General features: G+C 40.4%; 1 protein-coding gene across 1 annotated transcript in view; it reads right to left on the reverse strand.

The window, feature by feature from the left end:
* The window catches only part of LOC144828053 (E3 ubiquitin-protein ligase RNF138-like), a 217,548-nt gene that overhangs the window by 145,501 nt on the left and 45,935 nt on the right, over nt 1-26,112 (reverse strand). The gene's annotated exons all lie outside the window — the stretch shown is intronic.

Here is a 26,112-nt window from a genome sequence, read left to right on the forward strand (position 1 = left end):
ACGCAGGTAAATAGAAAATGCAATGCCACATGAATACTTCCATCACTTGACAATTAATGCTATATGCTAATATTGGTAGTGATGGTGATGCAGATCCAGTTTTGGAAATAGCTGTTGTTTCAATAGTGCTATTGCGTGAATACACTGGCTATTTTTTCTGAGAGCAGCACTGCCTCTGGTATTGAGGAACCTACTTACATTCACACTTGCATCTACATCACTACAGCAACAGGACATACACTTTCTGCTAGGTAGGAAGCTACGTGTTACAAATATCTGATCCGCTTCCCTCAATAGGCTATGACTTGATTTCTTGTACCTCATTGAGAATATGATGCTATTTTTAAAAGCATGTGCTAATGGGACATCTACATATCTAGAGAACAACATTGTTATTTGAAAAAATACCACAAGGTGTTTGTAGCATAGTTATGATGTATGCACTGGGATCATCATGGTTATGTGGCGTACTCTGAACAGCATCTACATCACATATGGTGAGGTGTAAGGGCGTGGTTAATGTTGAGTATGAGATGCACAGTGTGTGAGTGTAAGCTGGGGAATAAAGAAATGTTGAACTACAACTCCCATATGGCATAATTCATCTGCATTGTCTTGGACTGGGGAAGATGCTACATCTGGTAACGAGTAGGGGAAACACTCCCGCAGAAAATAAGGCTGTTATCCCTTAGAGTTTATAATCCAAGACAACTGAGGCATAGCTTAATTTATCATGAGATTCAGCACACCAGCGGCGCTATCAGTGGAACAAATCCTTGCTGCCACCATTGCTGATGAAAACATGATCATCGCTAAAGAACCTATTGCTGCACAATCATGGAGAAGAAGTGCCTGGCCTACTGCTGATGAGAGTGAATTCCAAAAACAAAAACATGTGCAAGATGAATTATCTATTACTCAAGAAGGCGTAATTCTGAGAGGATTGAGAATTGTTATGCCTGAATGCGTAAGAAGCGGGTCATCGAGCTGGCTCTGAAAGACACCGTGACATTGTAAGTTCCAAAAGAGCCCTAAGAGATCGAGTGTGGTTCCCTCTACTAGATGAGCGAGTTGAGAAGGAGCTGAACATGTGCCACATTTGCAATTGCTTGTCTTCTAAGGTGATGCAACACCCAGTGACAATGTGTGACCATCCTGCTCATGCCTGGGAGAGAGTTGCAGTTGACTTTTTGTGAACCTCTAGGAAATGGACACCATCTCATGGTAGTCATTGAGGGATATTTGCGTTTCTTCGACAACCCATGACAAAGTCATAGAACAACTTGATGACATCTTTGCAACGTGGGGTATTCCCAAAATCCTCAAATCTGACAATGGCCCAATTTTCAACAGCACAGAGTTCAATGAGTTTCTTGTCCGACTCACCATCAAACACCAAAAGAGTACACCCCTCGGGTCCCAAGCCAATGATGTAGTTGAACAACTCATGGGCACCCTGAAGGGAGTCCTCCAGTGAGCATCCATGGAAGGAATTAAGCTTAAACAAGCCATGTGCCAGGCCTTCCAGGTCTAATGATCGATTCCTCACTCCACAACTGATGAGAGCCCAGTCACCTTGCTAATTGGGAGAGCCATCAGAACAAAACTATCGCGACGGACCTCGGATCAATCCGTGAATAATGACCAAGTTCCAGACACTGACGCGACTCGAAAGAGAAAAATTAAAACATATGCCGATCAGCCTCGTCATGCCCAGGAGACAGTCTTTGACAAAGACGACTGGGAATTGGTTAAACAGAAACGAAGATGAAAAATGGACACTCCTTTTGCTGCTGATCCTCTACAGGTTGCGGCGTGCAGGAGACACATAACAGCACATCATCCCAGACAATCTATCACTCAGGACACATCACATTTCAAACACCTGGTGCAACACTTGTTGAGTCCTGAAACCATGCTGAGACAGCCCTGCCAGCACGTCAGGCTCCATCATCTGAACCTATGTCACAGTTGTCCAATCAGGGTTTACCTTGATCATCTTGAATCCCCTGGTCTGGCTGAGTGCCATCACCTCGCCGATTGACTGAAAAAAAGTGATCGTTTGTAATATCGAACACTGTTTATTTAACAAAAGGGGAGATGTAGCATATTGATGATATACTCACTCAGATCCTCATGGATAATGCACAGTGTGTGAGTGTATGTTGAGGAATAAAGATGTGTTTAACTACAGTTACCATGCTGCATAATTCATCTGCATGCTCCAGGGCGTGCGAAGATGCTACAGTGTTTATATCCCTTGCATTGTTACCTACCTGTGAAATATCATGCACATTAATAGAGGATAATGACGGATCTCAAAAGATGTCCTGAAAAGTGCGAAATTAAACCAGAAAGTCTCTGTTACCATAAGCATGTGGTGACATGCCCTTCAGACGGATTGAAGAAGTAAACTCCACAATCACACATAAAATGAAATCAAATAGCACAACATATATGTAAAATGAACAACCATGCACACATGTACACAAAACACGTATGTTGTGTATGCTCCTGCATAGTCTCAAGCTGTCAACAATTGGGTTGCAGGTGTCCTCTTTGCCTCTCCGAGGCTCTGAGAAATAGGCTACTGCAGATTAAAGAGCCCTAAGGAAAGGTGTCAGACAGTTACAGGAGGTAATATACTAAGTTCACTAAAACATCCTGAGCCACAATTGCAGGACTCTTCCTCCAAGACTGAATCAGTGAAACTATTTAAACACAAATTAGAGCTTGCTTGAATAGAGGAAAACTGGGACTTGTAGAACTGAAGCAGGAGCTTGCAGAGCAGAACAAAACTAGAACTTGCAGTAGTGGAGCAGAACACCATTTAGAACATGGGGTGAATAATCCAACACGACAAGCAAGCTGAAGCAGTTGGGATGCACTGGTACACGAGTGCCAGATGTATGACCATTTGCTTTTGCAAAGTACAACAGTGTCAGAGACCCTGTTAGTGATTCCCATAGTGTTCGCAAACTGCGAGTCCCGTGAGTATTAATGAGCCACTCGCAATATGCGACCCCGTTGGGAATGGCTGGCCCTACCAGGGATGGTGGCCTGCTGGGCTCAGCAGACCCCCATGTCTGGGACTGCTTTTCAATAAGGCAGTTCTTTTTTTTTTTTTTATTCAGCCCATTTTCCTTAAAGGGAAATGTTTTCCTGGGACCACTGCCTGCCCTTACAAAATATTTTTGAAACCAATCACAAGGGGAAGGGGTCCCCTGGAGACCCCTTCCCATTTGCGACCTTATTACTACCCTCTTGAAGAGGGCAGTAATTTGCAAGTGTTTTGCAACTGCAATTGAGGTTGCAAAACTTTCTTACATAGGGTAAAGACTCACTATTAGGAAGGGATGCCCTTGGCACAGCCCTTCCTAATAGCGACTCGCCATTCCTAATTAGCGAGTCACAAATAAATTGCAACTCGCTATTTAGGAATTGTAACACTTTGCATGCGCAAATGGATCGCATACCCATTTACGCATGCAATTTAGGGTCGTATATCTGGCCCCAAGATCTCTCATATACACGTGGAACAGGAACCACAAAAGAGGAAAGGCTGATTTTAGAGTGGGACACATCTGTTGGGAAGTGTCTAGTTTTAGAAGTGAATATGATAGATGGAATAGAGTTTCTTTTCCGTAGTCATGTTGTAATGCAGTAGCAGCAAAGGAAAGTTACTCTGCACTTTCCACTGGTATCATGACTCCCCCCACAGACACTATTGGCCTGTTACTATAATCAAATTCCACTTCCCCCATGGAGTTACGAGTTACCAGGGAAAGGTGGGAATCAATGTTATTATTAATGCAACTGGGGAAGTTTAGTCTTACAGGCCAACGTAAACACTCAAATCACTATCCTATTTTTCATGATATTCCCTGCACTAACTTTTGGTGTGTGGCAGACTGGTTTCTTGAACTTGCTTGATATTTATATCAGGAAATGGATGGAAAGGTAGATAGCGTTGTCAATAGGGCCACAATACCATATGGACAATAAACTGTGACAGTGTCTTCTCCTGGGCCTGGAGAAGCTCTGACTGGGTTGCTTAGAATTTCCTTCAATCTGCTTGTGTATCTTCTTTCTGGTTACAAATGGAGAGGTTTGAGACAGTCAGCCAGTTCAAGAACCTCCAGTGGGCTATAATCAGCTCCATTTTCCTGACAATAAATATTGCCTTGTGCTAAATGTTCTTGTTAATAAAAATAAGATTGTGTGCCAATAATTGTGTGGTCTTCACTTTTTGTTGGCTAGTGTGCAGTGGGTTCCACAGACATACGTGCATTGACTTCAATTGGCTATTATCACATCCATTAGTGCAATGGCGGAAGGTGTCACTTGAGTGCCGTATGGTGCTGGAGCAAGGTTTCTACGTAAAGAAACTTGCTCGGATTCAATCCGCTCGAGATAACATGTAATAAATTAATCAACATGTTTTGTTATTACTAATATTTGCTCCACACAACATTTTTTTCCATCTAGTGGAAGCTTTCCTATGTTCTTTACTAACCAGTAACCCAAGTGTCTTAACATGGCTGCCGAAAATGCGGGAACTCTTCTGCGCATGCGTCTACTGCATCTACGTAGTATGACGTCCTTTGCTTTTGGTGGGAATTCTTTGCAGCTGCGCAGTAGCACCAAAAATGGATGCTTTGAACCTCACATGCTAATGCATATGGCTATGCTCAAACTAAACTTTGTACGTTTTGCTTAACTGCTAATGCAATAGTTAAAATAAATTAATGGGATTAGAGTAGGAATAAGTGGTATACAGTGCATTCTTTTATTTTCATATTCTAGCATGTTCTTCTTTTACTTTATTATTAGATCATATTTGGGCCTGGAGGGCGACTGAATTCTCCATCTTGTCTGAACTCTACACATGCGTATTGAAGTCATGAGACTCCTGGGATTATGACATTGAACGTCAGCCAAGAACTGTCACACAAGCAATGCACTTGAGAACTTTACCTCTTGACCCGAAGAGAGGAAGAAATTGAATAAATATTGTATACATTAGTATTAGTTCTAATGTGAATGTTGCTGGGAGGATTAAAGCATGGGAAAGTAAATTTAGGGGTGGGAACTTAGAACAATTAAACCAAAGAAGATGACTTCACATTAGTATGGTGTGATGACCTCTCCCCGTCCCACTGACCAATCGAATGAAGGCAATACACAAATTTTGAAACATTGGGGGTGGTAAACACACCGAGAATAGTATAACTAAGGTAGACTCAGATAGTTAGATTGTCTGACTTGTCACAGGACTGTCACTGACCCAACGTTGAGGAAGAAGATCGTGGATACCACAAAGTTCAGAGGGCTGGTCAAGCACTCTAAAAGAAGAATCAGGAGATTGCTTATGAAGAAGAATCGATCCATCTAGAAGGGGAAGAGAGTAGCACCAGAGAGGGGTGTAACGCTGGTGTTGTACTTAGAAGAGGTTATGTGTCCTGTCCCTGTCCTGAACTGCTGGCTCCTGATTAGCCGGGAGCCCTTTCTTTCCAGCCCTTGGCCAGGGGTTGGTCTTCGCTCCATTCTAGGTAAATATAAATCTATGTGGTATGTCCTTGTACCGTTTTCCTTTTCCACCCTTCCCAGGTACCAATGTTTAGAAATTTTACTAAGTCTTTAAAGATTTTTGTTTTGATAATTATTTTTATTCTTGAGAAGTTGGTGATTGACATGTATTGGTATTTGACTCACAGAATATTGCATAGATAAAGTTTTAAAAACTCTCCCAAGTCTGTGGTCATTCAAAGAAATAAAGGTAAATGTCATTTATGCCTATTATGCTAACAACCTGATCTATCAACCAGATGAAATAAAGAGCCATCAGTAAAGGTATTGGTAACAAATAGTGTACAGGTATAAGTCATTATATGGTCAAATAATTCCTGATCAGCAGAGGGTGATTATCAGCTTATTGAATGTATGTTTACGCGCCATCAGTCATTTCTTGGTAGCAAAATGATGGTTAGGTTTTAGTTAAGATAGGCAGTTAGTCTTGCTTTGAATATTTATTTATGTGTTAACCAAAACCTGTTTTGTTTTGTTATTCGTTGTCCAGAATTCCCCAGGGATGTTGAATAGCGGGTGGTAAACGGAAGCCACACTGCAGTAAGGTTACTTGACTTCATGAAGAAAGTGTGGAAAGTTTGGTAAGACTTGAAACACTAGTTAGGGATTATTTTCGTATAAAAGTGAGAGTGACTAGTAGCAAAGGAGTTCGCTGGTGAAACTTTGGTCTTATATCACCTAAAAAGGGTAATACTAAAGAAGTAACAGGTTCTTTGATGCTTGAGTGAAGAGTAAGCGGAAGAGGTTTTACTCATAGTAAAATAAATTTGCTTTCCTTTGAATTCAGTAAATCAGGCACAGCAGAAAATGTTTCTATGTTGTTTATTAATGAAATTAAGTTTCCCGTTACCTTGCAAAGTAGGGTCAGTCGCGGGTACTGCACTGACGTCACAGAGAGCCGCGCTGGGACAGGTAGAAACTGCCGGCGTGTAGCCGAGTTAAAATTGTAAAAAAATAGTAAAACTAATGTTAATTGGTCCTCAGAACAGAAAACGCGCTGGTATTGGAGAAGCATTAGAGTAAACGTAAACAATTAATTAGTTGTCAAAATGGAATTTTCTGTATTAGTAGATTGTGGAAAATATATGCAGAGCCTCGATCCAACTATGATAGTGTCCCGTCCAGATAGAAGATTTATAGGTTTTGCCTACGAGCAGTACATTAGAGGGAAACCAAGGACCATGTACGGAGAGAAAAGATAAAAATTTCATTTATGCAGAAGATCAAAATTATTTTAAAAAGGATAAACCCATTAAAACTAGAGAAGGTATTATTATTCCTCCTCCGAATACACCTGCATCATATGATGATAGAAAGAGGTTATCACACTTATCTTTGGATAGAAAATTGGATGGAGTACATAAAAGATGAGGGAATATTAGCATTTCCTGAAAACTGAACATTTAATGGGAGAATTTTGCACAATTTACGAACTCGCATGAATGAATTAGAACCAAGACCAAGATTAACTCAGTACGAAGCTTTAAAAGAATGGGAGACTGAGGCCTTTTAGCGAGACAGACCATGATGTGACAGGAACTTAAGTAAGTTTTATCCCAGATTTCCTAGTGAAACCCAAGACAAACAGATGAAGCAATGGAGACAGGCCATGGTAGTAGGAGGGTTATATCATGCACTGACCACATGAGAAACAACAGGAAGTAAATGTGCAGAGAAAACAAAGCATTTAAGGGCTGGTAGTGGAGAATCAGAAGATGATTATTTTGAAGATATTTTAATGAAAAATCCTCCGCTGTATCAAGAAGAATCAAATAGATTACTCCTAGTGCCCCGCTTCTGTAAACACCCTTAGTTCCACAAGTTTTCCATGAAAGTATAATGGAAAGGGTACTTCAAGAAAAAGAAAGGGAAGCAATAAATAAAAATGGAGATCAGATAATAACCCAGTTAAGTGCAAATCCTGAAGCCCTAACAATACCAGTAACTATAGACCCTGTCGTTCCCTTATATGGGGATAAGTCAAACTGTTCTAAAACTCCTGTTCTGACTACTTCAATCACGCAAACTAGAAAAGAAAATATAATAATTGATGACCAGGCAAGTGAGTGCGAGTCAGTGATTTCTTTGATGGACTTGCCTATAAGAGAGCCAATAATTGATTCATTCAGGAAAGTTACCCCTGGGTGCTCAAAAGAGGTACAAATAGAAACACCCACAGGAACAAAAAGTGCCACTGTAGTAACACCAGAAGAGATAGAAAGGTGGACAAGAGAAATAGAAAAACCCAAATCACAGCCAAAGGAATTGGATATTTTCAAATTGATGGTAGAATTGGAAGAAATGATAGCTGGAAATGTAGGGTTCGAGAGAATAAATACTTTCAACGAAGAAGGGTTGCTATTCATATGTAGAAGTATCACCCGAAATACCAAAATATGTCATGAAAAATTAATTAATTTGGCTTTAGAAATGGGAATTGACATAGGTAAATCTAAAGTATTGCAAAAACCATATAGAGCAGAATTTTCTAACAAAGATTTAGAAAACATGAATGTGTCAGGAAGAAAGTTACAAATAAAATAATTATTGTCATTGTTGCAAAAATGGGAGACTTAGATAGATGGAAAACTAGATGGACAAAGGAAAAGGAAGAAGCACAGGCAAATCGAACGACATCTGAGTATTTGATGAAAGATGCAGAAAAGGTTGAAAGGTTGTGTCCAATGAGAGAAGTTCCTGGAGGAGGTTATGTACATGTTCCATGGACCGACACAATATTTTATCATTTACAAATGATTTCTCAAAGCTTAGAGAAAAACCAGTCGAATGGTACAGGCAAGTCAAAAGGTTTGTGAAAGTCTCGAAAGTTTTGTTGAAGGATTTAGATGGGCTATTTGACATTTTTGTTCCTGCTGATTTATGGGTAGAATGTAAAATCACAGTAGATTGGCCTAACAATGAGTACCCAAGAGATCCAAAAACAGGAGCCCCGTCAGAAGATGTAATAACAAAATATCACCAGGTAATCACATATTTGAAGGGAAAGAGCCCCCCCGAAAAACTGATTGGATAAAAATAGATATAACTACCCAAAAAAAAGATTAGTCAGTACATGCATATTATGAGAGCCTTTTACAGGTATTTACGCAGTACAGTGGGTTTGAAAACATTGAAAATAAGGACATGACACATTTTCTGTAATGTTTTGTGTCTGGGTTAAGGTCAGATACATCACAAATGATTAGAGAGCATAAGTTGTGTTGGCAGGCAAAACCGATCGATGAAATCCTTAAATATGCAAAGTATTGTGGGGATGAGATTGACAATAAACAGTAATGTGGGCTCATGTTAAATTAGCAGAACAACAAGAACTTCAGTTAAGTAATCAGGCAGATAATCAAGGAAAAGGGCAAGGACAAGGAGAGAATAGTGGAGGCAAACAAAGAGGGTGAATGAGCAAAGAAGAGGCAAAGAAAAAGTTTCCCTGTCAAGGGTGTGGAAAGTTGGGGCATTGGAAAAACAAGTGTAAATTTATATAGAATAATAATGCCCACATTCAAAATTTAAATCCACAGACACAGAATGAGGTGTTAATGAGGCAACTGCATCATGTTGTACAGCAGCAGTTGCCACCTGCCCCTATGCCAGATTTTGTAAGTCAAGCCAAGTACGGTGTGGACATCGGATTCCGGGAAGGAAGTGGTGAGAAAACTTCTGTAGTACCACAGTTTCTTTTTCAGGATTCATTTTTTGATGAGGAAACCCAATGATGGTGCCTGAGAGGGGGGGAAGAGGAATGCGTACTTGGCTCGTCCCTGCCTGTAGATCTGTCAGGTCCATACATAGAAGGTAAGGTTGAGGGAAATGACATCACCTTCTTATTAGACACTGGTGCTACCCGGGAGAACAGCAGACATCCCAAACCTACCCCTTTCGGGTGAAGCAATCCAAGTAGTGGGTGTTTCTAATAAACAAATTAGGTCCCCAATTACCGAACCAATGGAGGTATGTATTGGCGATTTCCGAGAAATCCACGAGTTTGTTGTGTGTGACTTGAGTCCTATAAATTTGCTAGGAAGGGATTTATTGTGCAAAATGAACTGCATAATATTTTGCACACCGCATGGTGTTGCAATTCAGACTCCTGATGAAGACGGAGTGTATAAGATCATGTTCGCTAGACAGGGAACTGCAGTAAATGACACGGTTAAAAGAATGACACCAAATGAGTTACCAGAGGAGGTCCAGAATACTGTGAATCCTGAGGTGTGGGATTTTACCGGAAAAGAAGTAGGATTAATGGCAAATGTAGAACCAGTAAAAGTAACTGTAAAAGAAGGTGCAGTCTACCCAAATACCCGACAATACAAAATGAGCCCAGAAATAGTGGCTGGTGTTGCAGCAGAAATTGAACGTATGGTCAAGCAGGGCATATTAAAAGAAATAATTAGTAGACCCAGTAATTCACCTATAATATAACTCAACTGAAAATATAGAGTGGTCCAAGATTTGCGAAAAATACATAAAATTATTGTACCATGTTGTCCAATAGTAACGAATCCAGCAGTGATCCTATATCAGATACCATGGAGCGCAGGATGGTTCACTGTAATTGATTTATGCCATGCCTTTTTCTTCATTCCCTTGCATCCTGGGACTCCGTCTTTATTTTTGTTTAAATTTGACGAACATGCTTATGTTTGGAATCGTGTTCCTCAAGGGTACACAGAAAGTCCATTGATTTTTAATCAGATTCTAGTCGCCTCAAAAACCTGAAATGATTGTGTCATTTGCATTATTGAATCACCTGGCTGAAGGTGGACATAAGGTATCGCCAGACAAATTGCAATTTTGCACAACTTCAGTCAAATATTTGGGACACCAAATAGAAAGAGGGGTCAGAAGAGTGACTTCAGAAAGAATCAAAATAATTAGAATTATGAAGTTACCTCAGACTCAGAAAGAAATAAGGATGTTTCTTTGAGTCGTAGGATATTGCAGACAGTGGATTGTGGGATTTTCAGTACTAGCCAAACCATTGATACAATTGACAAAGAAGAGAGCAAGAGATCCAGTAGAGTGGGATGATGAAAGCATGACAGCCTTTTTGAAATTACGCAACTGTCTGTGCGAAGCACCTGCGTTAGGTATGCCAGACTACTGTAAAGAATTTGCATTATTCTGTGATGTGAGAGACAATTGTGCACTCTCAATCCTAACACAGACACATGGCCTAATGAGACATCCTGTGGCATATTTCTCTGCTACATTGGAGCCAGTGGCATCTGCATTGCCAGGGTGCCTAACAGCTGTAGCTGCAACATGTATGAATCTGGAACAAAGTGAGTCAATGATAATGGGACACCCTGTAACAGTGTATGTCCCACATGCAGTTGTGATTTTACAGACAAGAACCCGAACACAGTACCTTACTCCTAGTCGGCTGACTAAGTATGAACGAGTTATATTAGGTGCAGAAAATGTAACAATAGTCAGATGTACTGTCTTAAACCCTTCAACTCTGTTGCCTGATTCACCTTTTCAAGAAGTAAAATATGAAGTCTAGCATGAATGTCTTGATGTGACTGAACTAAGAACTAAGTACCAAACCTCGTCCAGACATAGAAGAAAAACCTTTAAATAATGCAGAACATTAGCTGTTTATATATGGCTCATGTATGCGTCACAAGGAAGGCAGATTGAGTGCTGCCTATGCTGTGTGTACATTGGCTAGAATAGTCAAAGCATCCTATTTACCAGGAGTCAAGTATGCACAAATAGCCAAATTGGCAAAAAAAATGGGAAAAATTGGAGAGTAAACATTTACACTGACAATCAGTATAGTTACAAGGTTGTGCACGACTTTGGCCAACTCTGGATGGAAAGGGATTTCATGACTTCTTCCCTCCCTTGAGAACTCTGCTTCCCGGCTGCCGCACACACCCTATCCCAAGGACGCACCGCTGCAGTGAATCGGAATCAACGCGCAGCGCAGGCGCGCTCTCACGTCTCTCGCGGCTTGCGCCTCTTGCGGTCCCCGCCACGAAGGATCCTGTGGGTGTTAGTAGACGCGGGGGGAAAGGAAAACACTCTCCCAGCGCCTAAAAACGCTACCCCAGGGATTATCGAGCCGCGTAGGGCGGAGACTACTCGGCGGGACGGCTGTGAGCCTGTAGGGAAAGGCAAACCTCGGCTGCAGTCACCGAAGGAAAATACACCGCTAAGGTCCCCATTCGAACTGTTGACTCGTAGTGCGGTGCGCAGAGGACACAAGTAGCCAGTTAACGGTAATCCGGCAGAAGGAGGGCCCTGGCAATTCTGTATACCCTGGCGCCGATTGAGACACACAGCAAGGTTCTGTGAAACCATTTGATTATACAACGTGGTTTTGAGGGGTGTGACGGCAGACCGAGGATCAGAGGTAAGCGGGGTGTAGTCTGTTCAATATCGACTCGTAATTTAAAATGCAGAAATTTGCAAGTTTTGCTGTCTAATGGAATAAGCCAAGCCAGGTGAGGACGAGCTGCTCTCCACTGTAACTGCGGGAGTGGGGGGAAATACTACTAACCAGGACTTGTTCACTGTGAATCCGCGCCCGGCGCAGGATAAAGTAAAATTAGAAACTATAGAAATGGCACCGGCTAAAACAAAAGCCCGTAAAATCTTAAAAACGGGGAAAAAGACAGAGAAGAACCCCTCGGAGTCCGGGGATGATAATGAGACAGGCAACCCGAAAGCAGTATTGAGTGAGCCAACAATGAAAAAGAAACAAACCCTAAGAGATACTCAATCCTTGCTACTGACACCTACATCTACATCTGTGAAGCAAAAAGGAACAAGTAATGATTCATCAGCGGCAAACCCAATCAAAGCCTTTCTGGGAAAACATTTTAAGGGGAAGGATGTAATTAGTAAGGAGACAAGTACTGTCATAGATATTGACATAAACTCTGAGTCTAGGAGAGACGATGTCTTAACCTCCTTGAACCAATCCACCCTTAATTTATCCGGGGTACCGCTGAGCCCACGTTTGTCTTCTTCGCCTAAATTATCCCAACGGTCACTCGAGGGGGAATTAGAGGACGAAGGGGGCGACGTATCCATATACGGACATAATGGACTAAACCTAAATGATCAAAGTGGAACTATGAGGCAACCTAAGGAAAATGTGGGTGTGAACTGCTCTTCTGTTCTAGGAAATGAACTTCTGGGAAATGAGCATCTGCAATCACCACTGCATGGGCTTGAGGTTACAGGAGCCTCGAGCACCTCTATGCTTGAGGTTATGTGGATCCTCCAAAAAACCCTGCAAGGTTTGCTAGAGGTTTCCATAGTAAATAACGACCTTTTAAAAATCCAGGGGGACCAGTCTAAAGCAATCTTGGGTGAGTTGACCCATATCAGAGGTTTAATGCCGGCTCTGGTTAGACCGATAGGTGGAAGCCAGGAGAGGGAAGGTAGTAATGAGGTGGAGGAAGATGTGTTAGGGGCCCCAAACGTAATGAAAAAGGAACCCTCAGTATATATATCCAGGCAGCCAATGATTGTGAAAAAATGGAGGGAAACGAGATATCATACGGGTAGATTCCAGAGAAGGGAGGCTACCGGTAAAAAAACTGCCTCGAAAAAACCCTACTAGGAACTTGAGAAGAAGGAAAAGAGAAATGAAGGATGTAGGAGCTAATAAGAGGGAAAAAATTCAAAGATCAGAGGTGAATAAAGTAAAGCCACATATGGAACAGGAAGAACAATGGAAAATAATAAGGGAGTTAGAGGATAGAGAGGAGAAAAGTGTGAAAAGAAAGCCATCAGGATCTCGAGGAAAACCAAGGTGTAGTAGGGTCGCGATGGAAGATGACATGAGAGATCAAATGTCAATGATAAGGGAAGCTAGCTCAAAGGGGGTTAAATATGGGGCTAGGCAAACAACCACCAATGACCTATGGATTTTTCTAAAATCCGAAAATGGTGGCAAAGGGGGGAAAAAAGTTAGGAAACTAAACCCATTAAATCGATCTCAACTTTTATTTATAATGGGAAAATGTGCAAGTCTTAGGAGTATTGGGACAAAGGACCTCAAAGAAGTAGGGTTTGTTGAATGTAGTACAGGAGGGGAGGCGACTAAGGTCCTATTTCATTCTGCTTGGGTGAAAGAAGCTGTGGAAAAAGCGAAAAATGAGCTACACAATGAGGGGATCAGACTGGTAACGAAGGAGGAAATACAGGGACAGTATTTCCTGATGAACCACGCTGGTCTAGGGGTACGGCAGATAAGGCTAATTAACTTGAACTGGAATAATAAGGAGGATATTGCAATTACTGTAACTAACTGTAAAGCTGCAGGGTACGGAGAAGGTGTATTTGATAGAAATAGATATGAAGCCCTAGCATCCCCAGAATCTAGGGAGTATGATGAGGAGGGATTCCTTAGTGAAATCGATTAGGAGTCTGGGTCGTCACACAGCCTTTCAGTCCTATCATGGAATATAAATGGTTACAAGAAAATTTCGGCACAGATAGAGTTTGACAAAATTATAAAGAATAACGATATCGTGTGCCTTCAGGAGACATGGCTGTGTGACGATACCCTAAAATCCTTAGTTACAGAAGGATTTGCCCAATACTCTAAAGCAGCAAAGAAAAATAATATGGGGAGGCCTTCAGGGGGTCAACTAATGCTAATCTCCACACAGATAGTCAGACGGGTTGAAAGGCTAAATTTACTTAGTGAGTTGGCACTAGGTTGCAGAATCCTCTTGCAGAAGGTAGATCCCCAATATGAGGGAATATGCATCATAAATATGTATATACAGAAGGGAAAGGCTCATGATTATAAGGAGAATATGGGTAAACTGAAAGAAGATCTGGAGTCAACTAGCGTTAAGCATCAGAAGGATTTAGTACTAGTAGTAGGCGATTTTAACCATAGATTAGACCCCAGAAAGATTGATAGTTGGCACAAAGAATTGTTAGAAGCCCACAATATTGAAGTTGCACTCTTTCCAAGGGGAGAACTCTCACAGCAGGATGAGTCATTTAGCCAGCTAATGGGGTCCTTGGGCATGGTATGTGCAAATGGAAGATTTCAGCAAGACCGGCCAGCGGGAAGGACTTTCATGAGGGGCCAGCAACTTTGCCCAATTGACTACATGTTTTGTCAGGCCTGGTGTTTTGATAAAATAAGAAATTTTGAAGTGGTGAAAATGACAGGTAGTGACCACTTCCGCTAGAAATACTCATGCCGAAGCGTAAAAGCAGAGATAGGGTTCTACAGGTCAATATGGACTACCCGAAACGATTAACAACCTGCATATCAGATGAACAGATGGAAAAGCTTAAGCTAACTCAAAGGTCAATTCCAACTGAAGGTATTCATCCTAATGCAGGAATCCCGTGGTTTGAATTAACCGTAGGTAAGCTGGCAGATTCCCTGAAGAAGGAATTCAAGTCAAAAAAGTCAGGAATGGGTAGCTATGTTGTTAATAAAAATAGGAAACCCTGGTTTGACGAAGAATGCAGGGTAGCTAAGGCCCTGATTAGACAGAAGGAGAGTAAGGGCCATGTTCAAAGTGGATCTATACCAAACACTTCAGCAATTAAGGGTAAAGTATAAAACATTAACTCGAAATAAAAAAAGAAGGTATGAAGAGAAATGTTGGGCAAATATGTTGGAGGTGATTGAAACCAAGGATGCAAGAGGGTTCTGGAAACTAGTTCAAGAGAGTGTGGGCAGGAAATCTGGTTCCATGGCCTGTATGGTCCCTGAAGATGATTGGGTTGGCTATCTGGAAGAAATCTATCGAAGATGGCCGATACAATCAATACCAAGAACTTTAGTTTGGTTACGGGTGAGGGACGATATAAAGGACCACTTTACCCCAAGATATATAACGGAGATTATAGCTAGTTTGAACCTTACCCGTGCTGCAGGACCAGACAACCTGCCGGCAGTGATAATTAAAACGAGTCCAGAATGGTGGGCAGAGTTTTTTGCTAAGATGTTCCTGGTAATACTGGACACGGGAATTGTTCCAGAAAGTTGGAAGGGAGCAATTATAAGGCCTATTCATAAAAAGGGCAGCCATAAATTAGCAAAAAACTATAGGCTGATAAACCTCCTGGATATAGGGGAAAAAGTCTTTGCAAAAATAATATTAAACTTACTAAAAGATTGGGCAGAGGAAAACCAAATCATTCCCCCGGAACAGGGTGGGTTTAAATCCGGCCACTCTACAATCGATCACTGCTTAGCCCTTTGGGCCATAGCACGGAAGTCAATGGAATCTCGGGGTAGGTTATTCTGTTGTTTTGTTGACTTCCGTGCAGCCTTCGATCTAGTGGACCGGGAGCTGCTGTGGGAGGCTCTAATTAGTCAGGGAATACCTAATGATATACTGCGGCTGCTACAAATGCTCCATACTAAAAACTGGGCACAGATAATTTTAGACTTAGATGGTAGTCTATCAGGGAAAATAGAAATTGGAAATGGTCTGCGTCAGGGATGCGTATTAGCTCCCCTGTTGTTCTCCCTGTTCCTAGCTGACCTACCATCAATGTTGGGGAATACAATTGGGGCAAGCCCGAAACAAAATGGCAAGCAGATAGCATGTTTACTCTATGCTGATGATCTGATGATTATGGACCAGACCGAGGTTGGCTTGCAAAGGAAACTAAATGTATTTAACGACTACTGTTTAAGGAAAAAACTTGTGATAAATATGGACAAGACTAAAACTTTGAGCTTTGGCCGGAGGAAAACTGAGTTTTCATGGTGGATCGGGTCACAAAAAGTGGAATCAGTAACAGAGTATAGACATTTGGGGTTATGGTTCGACCAGAATCTGAAATGGAATACCCACTTAGAGGCATCTAAATTAAGAACCTCTGCCTCGATTAGCGGTCTGATATTGTTTAACAAAGCCTATGGTGCTATGACCGACAATCCAGTGCTAAAAGCTTATGCTGCTATTGTACCCCCGCAATTTTTGTATGGCGCTGAATTCAGAAGACGGAAATAATTCTTTCCTGTCGTGACGGACTCACTCGCCGCCATTATCCACGCTGGATCCCGACCCTGCCACAGCGTCACTTAACGGAGACTGTCAGTAACAACTCGATAAACCGTTCCTGCTTCAACTATTATACGCTTTACAACTAAATTAGGAAATCGCAACACGAACGAGCAAGACCTTATATTCTTAGAGAAGAATACAAAATATCGAGTCGGTCTGATACATGTTGCGACATCTGTATTTCGAAGTTTGGATACCAGCATCAATGAGCTCGTTTTTATCTTTTAAAAGTTTATTTTAAAGCGGTCTTTACCAAGATGAGTACCTAACAAACGACGAAATCGTGTGCAATCCTAAATAATCGTCTGTAAAGAAGAATACAGATTACAAGGTATTGAAAATATAAAGCTTTGCACTGTATACCCTCTGAAACATCAAACATTGGAAATACACACGATAAGTGATTACGAAATATGCTGATAAAGTCCTGAAGAAGGCACATTGTTTGTGCCGAAACGCGTTGACAAGCAGACATCAACTCTAACATTCAGCTTTGGGAACCATCATAATCTTTTTAACTTTTTCCTAAATATTAGAGACTACAATAATTGTTTGCTGAACTCTCTTTTTTTATTCTTTTTCTATATAATTTTCGCATTTGATTGAACATGTTTATCAACTTTTATCAATGTTATTAAATTTTATATGTGATCATAATTATTGTTTACACTATTTTCTTTTACCTGTGTTTGCATACTGTTATACTCCAGTTCAGTTCAAATCTTTTATTCGGTTAACCGTTTTGTTAATCATAAAAAGTACAACACATATAAACATTTCATCTTAAAATCACATTTACCGTTAATACACCTTAAAAATATAAAAATTAGAAAAATACATTTGTCCAGGAAAGTACAATTTTAAATCAATTTACAGCAAGGAAACAGATATCCAAGTGTTCAGGAAAGGTTCATACCCAACATTTTTCGAATGGTTATACATGATTTCAGAAAAAGAGCTAAGCTTTTTGCCACATACTGTGAATCAAGATGTTGGAGAGCTAAAAAGGCCGGGCGACAGGTCCTGAGTCCCATTTGACGCAGCAATGGTAAGACCCAGCGCTTGCGTGTTTCTGCGTAGTGGTGGCAAAACAATACTACGTGTATAGTTGATTGGTGGGAAACTTTGTCACAGGGGCACTTATCAAGGTCGCGGGACCAGTTTAAGATTCTAGGGAAGGTAACCAGTCTATGAAAAATATTAAAACGTAACCTAGTTAGTAGGTATTTTTCATAGTTGGAAATATGGTACGATAAGTACGGCTGTATTCCTAAGGACACCTGAACCATCAAAATGTTTACATTTGTTTGTTTGGGAATTTCATTACACAGACGGAGATCCCTTAGGTGGGAAAGGCAATGATGCTTCAAAGCTTTTCTACTCATTTCAGTGATGGATGAGGGCTCAATGGTATACCGCGTCAAGTCAAGATCTTTGAGAAAGTTGACTACGTAATTCAACCATGGGATGTTTTTCCAGCCCGACATCTCAAAACAGTCTAAAATGAGTGCGCGGGTAAGATGACACTGTGGCTTTGTCCATATGCGATGCCATAGGATCACTGGTTGACATTTTATATAATCTGTTAGATAATCAATTCCGAGCTCTATATGGCAACCATAAATGGGGGCACTCCGTGGTAGGGCCAAGAGATACTTTAAAAAACCACTGTTATACTCAGTTTTTGCCAGTTATCTACATTGCTTTTGCCTGGATACTTTATTTTGCTATCGATTGCACATAGCCAAAGCAAACAGACTCCTGAACAGGGTCAGTATAGTATAGAAGAATACATCCAGGCAAAAACGGCAGACATAATAAGCCCTGGACAAGGTCAGATGGAGAGGAATTCAGAAGACGGAAATAATTGAATTGTGCCACAAATCAGCTCAAAAAAAGAGCAATTGGAGAAACTGAAAGCACAGTGCCAGCTAAAAGACTCAGAAAAGGTGATACTTGGCCTAGTATTATCAAGAGACTGAAATATCGCCTTAAGACAATAAATGAAGAACCTGACCAAGTAAATGAGGTAACAAGCGAATCTGGACCGTCTACTGAAAAGCCAAGAAGGAGAAGTCCACGATTGCAAAGACTGAATAATAAAAACAGGGGTCCAGAATGGACATATGTAATTCTTGAGGATTTCGGGAATTTGGAAATAAGTGGAGAAAGTGATAAAGAATTGGAGGTTGATCCAATTGACTAAGAAGTGAGACCAACTTGAAGAAAATAGATCCACAAGTTGAATTCTGTACAAAAGTTACAAAGAGGGGTCAATCTCCTTAGCATAAAATGGCTGATAATAGAGCTGCTAGAAAGCCAAAATGAAACTGTATAAAGAGATGTTGTAGAATATGCATATGTAGCCTATTTTTCGTGCTTATAGTATGGTTAGGACTGACAATAGCCATTCCTTATCTAATGACTGCTAAGGAACAGGATAGCACTAGTGCACATGGAAAGGTAGCTAACATTAAGCAAGACAGAGTAGAATTAGATGCACCAGATGAGACAGATTTACATCACAGTATAAACAAAAATGATACAGATTTAAATGTTTTTGCAAACTTACTAGTAGATTATGTAGAAACCATGGAAGTTAGTGATTGTTATGTATGTATGAAATTACCGACATCTGTAGCAGAAGGAGTAACATATCATCATTTACCATTGACCTATGGTATTTCATGTAGTATTTTAGTGAGTTTATTTTATAGAACTGGAAAGTTACAATATTATTAATCTAATGTAGATGTGATTTTCTCTGAAATTCCTTTAAGGAAAAATATGAACCCCGTCCTTAGTAGTAGAGATTCACAATTTATGGGTGAATATTTTCTAACAATGAAGACAATATATAGCTGAAGCACATATGCACAATCTAACCTGTAAACTACATGAAGAAGAAAATATATTTTTTAATTTAGTAGAGAAAAGGAGACAGGATTTCCAAAGACGGGCTACTGAACCGAAACCCCAGATACCTAAATGGTCTGAGAGAGAAGACTTTATTGCAACTGGCAAGACTCATGCTGCAATGTCCCTGGACCTTGAAAAGATAGGTTATAGAATATAACAATATATTTATTGGTTCCAGTGAATGTGAGCACTATTTTCTGATAATTGGGGGTTGGGGACTAAAAGGGGGAACTGATCCAGTATTTCCTGGCGTTTATTATGTTTGTGGAAACAAAACTTATTTTAAGGTGCCTGATCATTGGTATGGGAGTTGCTATTTCAGAATAGTATCCCCAAAAGTATACCATGTAAAAAGAATCACTGGAAGCAATGAAGAAAATAATGGACTAACACATACAATATGGGCTAGTTTTTCAGAATCGGTAGGAGATATATTTAGTGCATTGATCCCTTCAGTGGGAGTAATTCTGAATACGCAAAGAATTTGTAAATTATCTACTGCTGGAGGATTTTTTTTGATTAATACCGAACTAGTTGCGGTAAGATCTATGGTTTTGCAAAATCGACTTGCTCTTGATATATTGTTGGCAAAAGAGCGCAGAGTCTGTAAAATATTGAAGGCGCAACATTGTTGCACCTATATACTTGACAAAAGTGTTGACATTGGGAGATATGTCAAAAATATCACACATTTGGAAGAGAATTTGAAACCAATGGAAGTTGGCAGTGCAATGAAAGAAATTAACTGATGGTATTTCTTCTATAGGTGGTTGGTTCTCTAATGTAGGGAAAAGTATTGTAGGCAAAATACTGATGCCAATAATAGGTATAACTTTATTAGTTTTAACGATAATGATTTGGTGCAAATGCTGCAGGAAAAGAAAGTGGTATGAAGTGAATGAGAAAGGAAAGAAAAGAAAATATGAAATTCAACTTGAAGAGATAAAAGGAGATATTTACAAAAGAATGAAAGGATTTCAAAAGAGAAAAGAAAAAGGAAATACTAAAGTGATAAAAGAAAATGAAATTGGAAACTGCTAAAGTTGGCATCTGGTTCAGAAATTAGTGATGGCATAGAATGCCATCAAAGAGGGGATTCTACGTAAAGAAACTTGCTCGTATTCAATCCTCTCGAAATAACATGAAATAAATTAATCAACTTGTTTTGTGATTACTAATAATTGCACCACACAACATTTATTTCCATCTAGAGGAAGCTTTCCTATGTGCTTTACTAACTAGTAACCAGAGTGTCTTAAAATGACTACTGGAAACGCGGGAACTTTTCTGTGCATGCATCTACTGCATCTACGTAGTACGACGTCCTTTGCTTTTGGTGGGCATTCTTTGCAGCTGCACAGTAGGACCAAAAATGGCCGCTTTGAACCTCACATGCTAATGCCTATGGCTAACCTTAAACTAAACTTTGTATGTTTTGCTTAACTGCTAATGCAATAGATAAAATAAATTAATGGGATTAGAGTAGGAATACGTGGTATACAGTGCATTCATTTATTTTCGTATTCTAACATGTTCTTCTTTTACATTATTATTAGTTCATATTTGGGCCTGGAGGGTGACTGAATTCTCCATCTTGTCTGAACTCTACACATGTGTATTGAAGTCATGAGACTCCTGGGATTATGACATTGAACGTCGGACAAGAACTGTCAAACAAGAAATGCACTTGGGAACTTTACCTCTTGACCCGAAGAGAGGAAGAAATTGAATAAATATTGTATACATTGTATTAGTTTTAATGTGAATGTTGCTGGGAAGATTAAAGCATGGGAACGTAAATTTAGGGGTGGGAACTTGGAACAATTAAACCAAAGAAGATGACTTCACATTAGTATGGTGTGATGACTTCTCCCCGTCCCACTGACCAATCGAATGAAGGGAATACACAAATTTTATCTAGAAGGGGAAGAGAGTAGCACCAGAGAGGGTTGTAACGCTGGCATTGTACTTAGAAGAGGTTATCCTGGCTTGTATCTGTCCTGAACTACTGGCTCCTGATTAGTCGGAGCCCTTTCTTTCCAGCCCTTGGCCAGGGGTTGGTTTTCGCACCATTCTAGGTAAATATAAATCTATGTGGTATGTCCTTGTACCGTTTTCCTTTTCCACCCTTCCCAGGTACCAATGTCTTGAGATTTTACTAAGTCTTTAAAGATTTTTGTTTTGATCATAATTTTTATTCTTGGGAAGTTGGTGATTGACATGTATTGGTATTTGACTCACAAAATATTGCATAGGTAAAGTTTTAAAAACTCTCCAGAGTCTGTGGTCATAAAAAGAAATACAGGTAAATGTCATGTATGCCTAATATGCTAACAACCTCATCTATCAACCAGAGAAAATAAAGAACCATCAGTAAAGGTATTGGTAAGAAATAGTGTACAGGTATAAGTCATTATAAGGTCAAATAATCTCTGATCGGCAGAGGGTGATTATCAGCTTATTAAACGTATGTTTATGGGCCAAGGTGAGTATGAAGTTTTAGAAACAACCTAAGGTAATCCCGTGCCATCAATGGTAGGAGTGGGATATATATGTTCATGCTTATCCTCCTAGAAGCTCCCATCTGTGACGGTGACATGCTTTGTACCTGCAGGGATATCCTCATCCAACTGATAGATATCCTTCCTTTGCCACACTATGCAGAATAGTCTTTGATGGCCATGGATGTTTGCCCTTAATTTATGAAGGGTTGCAGGATGCAATGAGTTGGTCTAATGTTTTTAAATGGTGCACTGAGCTGGAGCTTAGCTGCCTGGGGAAGCAGCTTGGCCTCGTAAGGATCACTTATGTAAGCAGCTTGTGTGCGTCACCTGAAATCTACATTCTGAGATGGGTGTGTGCTGTCTGCATGCAGACATAACTGAATATGAGTGCCCTCTGTATTAGTGAATCTTACTCTTCAGACTCACACTTTTACCCTATTGTGATGCTCTACTGGCCTTCAGCCTTCCTGGTTTTCCATTGATTCCTGTGATGTCCTGCACAGACAGGACCATTTCCTTTTACAGTCTGAAGAGTAGCTTTGGTACCATACCACCTTCAGTACTAAGAGCCTCTCACCAGCGAATGGCCAAGTTATTTTTCATTCACCACCATCGGTCATGGCTCTGATTTTTTTTTAAATGTTAGTTCTCAAAAAGTGGGTGGACACAGGACGGCACCGGTCTTTGGGCTAGTATTCATGAAGAGACTGCCAAAAAGATTTACCTGGTCATTCATCATTTGTTCCACTAATACCTGAACCTTCTGATCAGAATACTTCATATTTCTCTGCCTCACACTGCATTACAGTGATATTTCTTTAGTAGATATTTTAAAACCTCCAGTCTACTTCAGGTGCTTAGAAGTCAGGCTGTGAAGCAGGTATGCCCATATCCCAAGGCTTGTGTTGGTAAAGAAGTGTGAGGGAGTAAGATACCTATAGTATATAAAAACATGGGAAATTGATTTTCCATAATTTCTTCCTAGGGGCAAAATGTGTCTGTGCAACAGAGAAAATGCTCCCTTACCAAGAGACTGTTATTGAACACTAGTTTATGAACATTTTAAAATTGAACTACTTCAGACCAGTTGTCTGACATTCCTTTGAGTTGCTCACAAAAGAGCTAAATAGATATAGAAATGACACTCAATATATTTGTTATACATCAATGGCCATAATACATTGGCATAGCCTACTGACCAAAAGAATAGATATAATGAATTAAGGAAAGATGGACTACATGGTCCGTAAGCCAAATAAAAGACTAGAAATAAATTAAGGGATGTTGATTTATTTATTTTGAAAGTTTTATATAGCGCGAACATGACCACCGAGGGTATCAGAGCACTTTACAGATTATGCATCACAAGGTAATAAGCATACAAAACAGATTAACCAAAACCACAAACTCAAAGTCAAAATTGTCCAGCATTCTTGTGAAGGCACAGCAAAACGCATCATAAACAACAGAGGGGGAAAAAAATCACAGTCTAGAATTGTCCGACAGACTCATGAACAAGGTGACTGGGCAAGAGTCAATGGATATGGACCCAGAATCAGAGGAAGGTGCCAGGCTAAGGCAGAAATGTCTTCATCAGGAGCCCTTTGACTTCTTTTTTTAAGAAGACATTAGACGGGTTCACCCTGACTTCAGGGAAAGGGGAGTTCCAGATCCTCGTAGCCATCCCTGAGAAGGCTCGTCTATCGGTCTTTTTTTTTGTTGAATTTTTGAGGTTAAGCAAAAGGGAGCTGCCACTTCTGGAGGCTCTAGAACCACAGCTGGGTTCCGGTTGCTGCGCAAGGTATAACAGTGTCTTGAAGTGGATGGCTTTGTGAGCCATGCATGCAATTTTTCCCTGTATCCGAGCTTCATATGGCAACCAATTCAGTTCCTGCAAGTCCGGGGAGATGTGGTGGTATTTTTTTGTGACAGTTAAAAGCCTCGCAGAGGAGTTGAGGGTAACCCTAAGAGCAGCAGTCCTCACTCTGGGCAGGCCATAAAGTGTTGCACTACCATAGTCCAGCTTTAAGATCTCTAATGCTTGAACTGCAACCTTTAGGTCATGAGCAGGGAGGAAGGGTTTGAGCTTCATAAGTAATATGAGTTGGAAGTTCGCTCCTTTGGTGAAGGAACTGATGTGCTTCTGCATGTTCAAACTTTTGTCTAGAACGATGCCCAGAGATGATGCCGAGTCTACAAGGTGCGGTCTGCAGTTAAGGGCAGTCAGCTGATTCAACCATTGCTCCATGACGAGGGATTGGTTGTCGTGAGATCTGTAGGAATTCCTTTTTAAGAGCATTTAGCTTCAGGTGATTGCATTTCAGCCAGCTTTGTGTTTCCAGCAGGACTGAATTGAGGGACTGGATGTCTTCGGGGGAGGTGATCTTCAGGTATAGTTGGGTATCGTCCGCATACATATGATAGTGAATGCTGGATGATTTTAGGATTTCTGTCAGAGGCTCCATAAACAAGTTAAAGAGCATGGGGGACAATGCTGACCCTTGTGGCACACGGAAGGTGACTGGTGCAGGGTGGGACAAGGATTGGTTCACCGATTGGTTTAAGGGAAAAACTGGCCTGTAAATTATTTGCTGGCCTTGACAGTCTACGTGTCCCATTGTGTTGTTTTGGGAATCTCCATAGCATATGTCTGATCCTTCTTGTGGACTTTCTATGATCACGTGCAATTAGCGCATACACACAAAAAATGTGCAATAGCTGTGCCTGAATAAAACTCACATTTTAGGGCATGTACTTCTTCCATTTACCATGCTCAATCAATACGCTTTACTACTTTTAAAAATCAGGAAAATAGAAATGACCCATTACTCTAAAACACAGATGATGTGAACTCTTAAGTAGTTTTTCAGTGATGGCAATAAAGTGCCAGACAAAATATAATGTCTCTAAATACAATTATTTGCACATTACATCTATCGACTCACTCCGTCAGGTGTGGGATGGCATCAGGGCCAGACTGGCCATACCAGGCATCAGGCAATTCCCCAGGAGGCTGGAAGGGTGGTGACCAGTTTTGCAGAGGTGGGTGCCTGTTTTGTTCCTGGGGACTGTTTCTGCAGCAGTGCTACAATATCGGTACCCAGTAGCAAAAGCAGCAAGCAAGTCTTTCCATCCTCCTGGGGCCAGGCAATGCTTCCCCATGGGCTGGTCTGAGAAAATCGCCATTGTGGCTTTGGGTTCCCAGTCCGGTCATGGATGGTATCTCTACTCACCTAAGTGAAATGACTCAACATCCAACAGACATTTTGGGCTGTATCACAAAACATTTTTGGCCAGCGTTATTTCATGTCCTTGGTGGTAAGCTAATGCACTGCTTGCTCAAAGCACTTATTACCACCCTGTTTTGAATATAGGATTCTGAAAGTAGCAATGTATAACAGGAATGTTTGTGCATATTTTGCGTGTGTCCTCCCGTTGTGGTGGTGGTACTGGGTTTTGTTGTTTTTTGTTCTGCAGTGCTTTTGTGCTGCATTGTTGCAATGTGAATATGTTGTATTGTGTTGCAGTTGTATTGTTGCATTTTGCTATGCTTGTGATATGCACTGTTAAGCTTTAATTATGTTACTATGTTACTTTTTTATATGTAATTGTGTTATGTTCTGTTGTTTACTTCAGGGATGTCAATAATGCTGTTACATTTCCAGAACAACCAGCAGATGTCTTGAAAGCAATCATTTAGCATTGTCTAAAGTGGTAAAATAGTGCTGTTTCATTTCTTCCATTCTGTAAGAAACCAGTCAGCCCAAACCTGTGGCACAAACGTTTCCAGCAGTTTCTCAGTCTTTAGGTACGTATTTTGTTTTATACGTGGATCTAAAAAATACTCTAAAGAAAATTGTTTTAGCATATAAAAATACTGTTACATATAAAAAAATTAAAAATTATGAATACATTAATTTAGGTTGTGCTTAAAAGGGAATTCTTTTATTATGTCTTGCAGCTTTTTCCTGTTTAGTACTGCCCTCCTGCATCATTAGCCTCTTATGGGCTTTAAAAATATTGTCTTGAATAAAATAAATGAAATAATGTTATATGTTCATAGACTA

Source organism: Lissotriton helveticus, chromosome 4_1, assembly GCF_964261635.1.
Source record: "Lissotriton helveticus chromosome 4_1, aLisHel1.1, whole genome shotgun sequence".
NCBI classification, from domain to species: domain Eukaryota; kingdom Metazoa; phylum Chordata; class Amphibia; order Caudata; family Salamandridae; genus Lissotriton; species Lissotriton helveticus.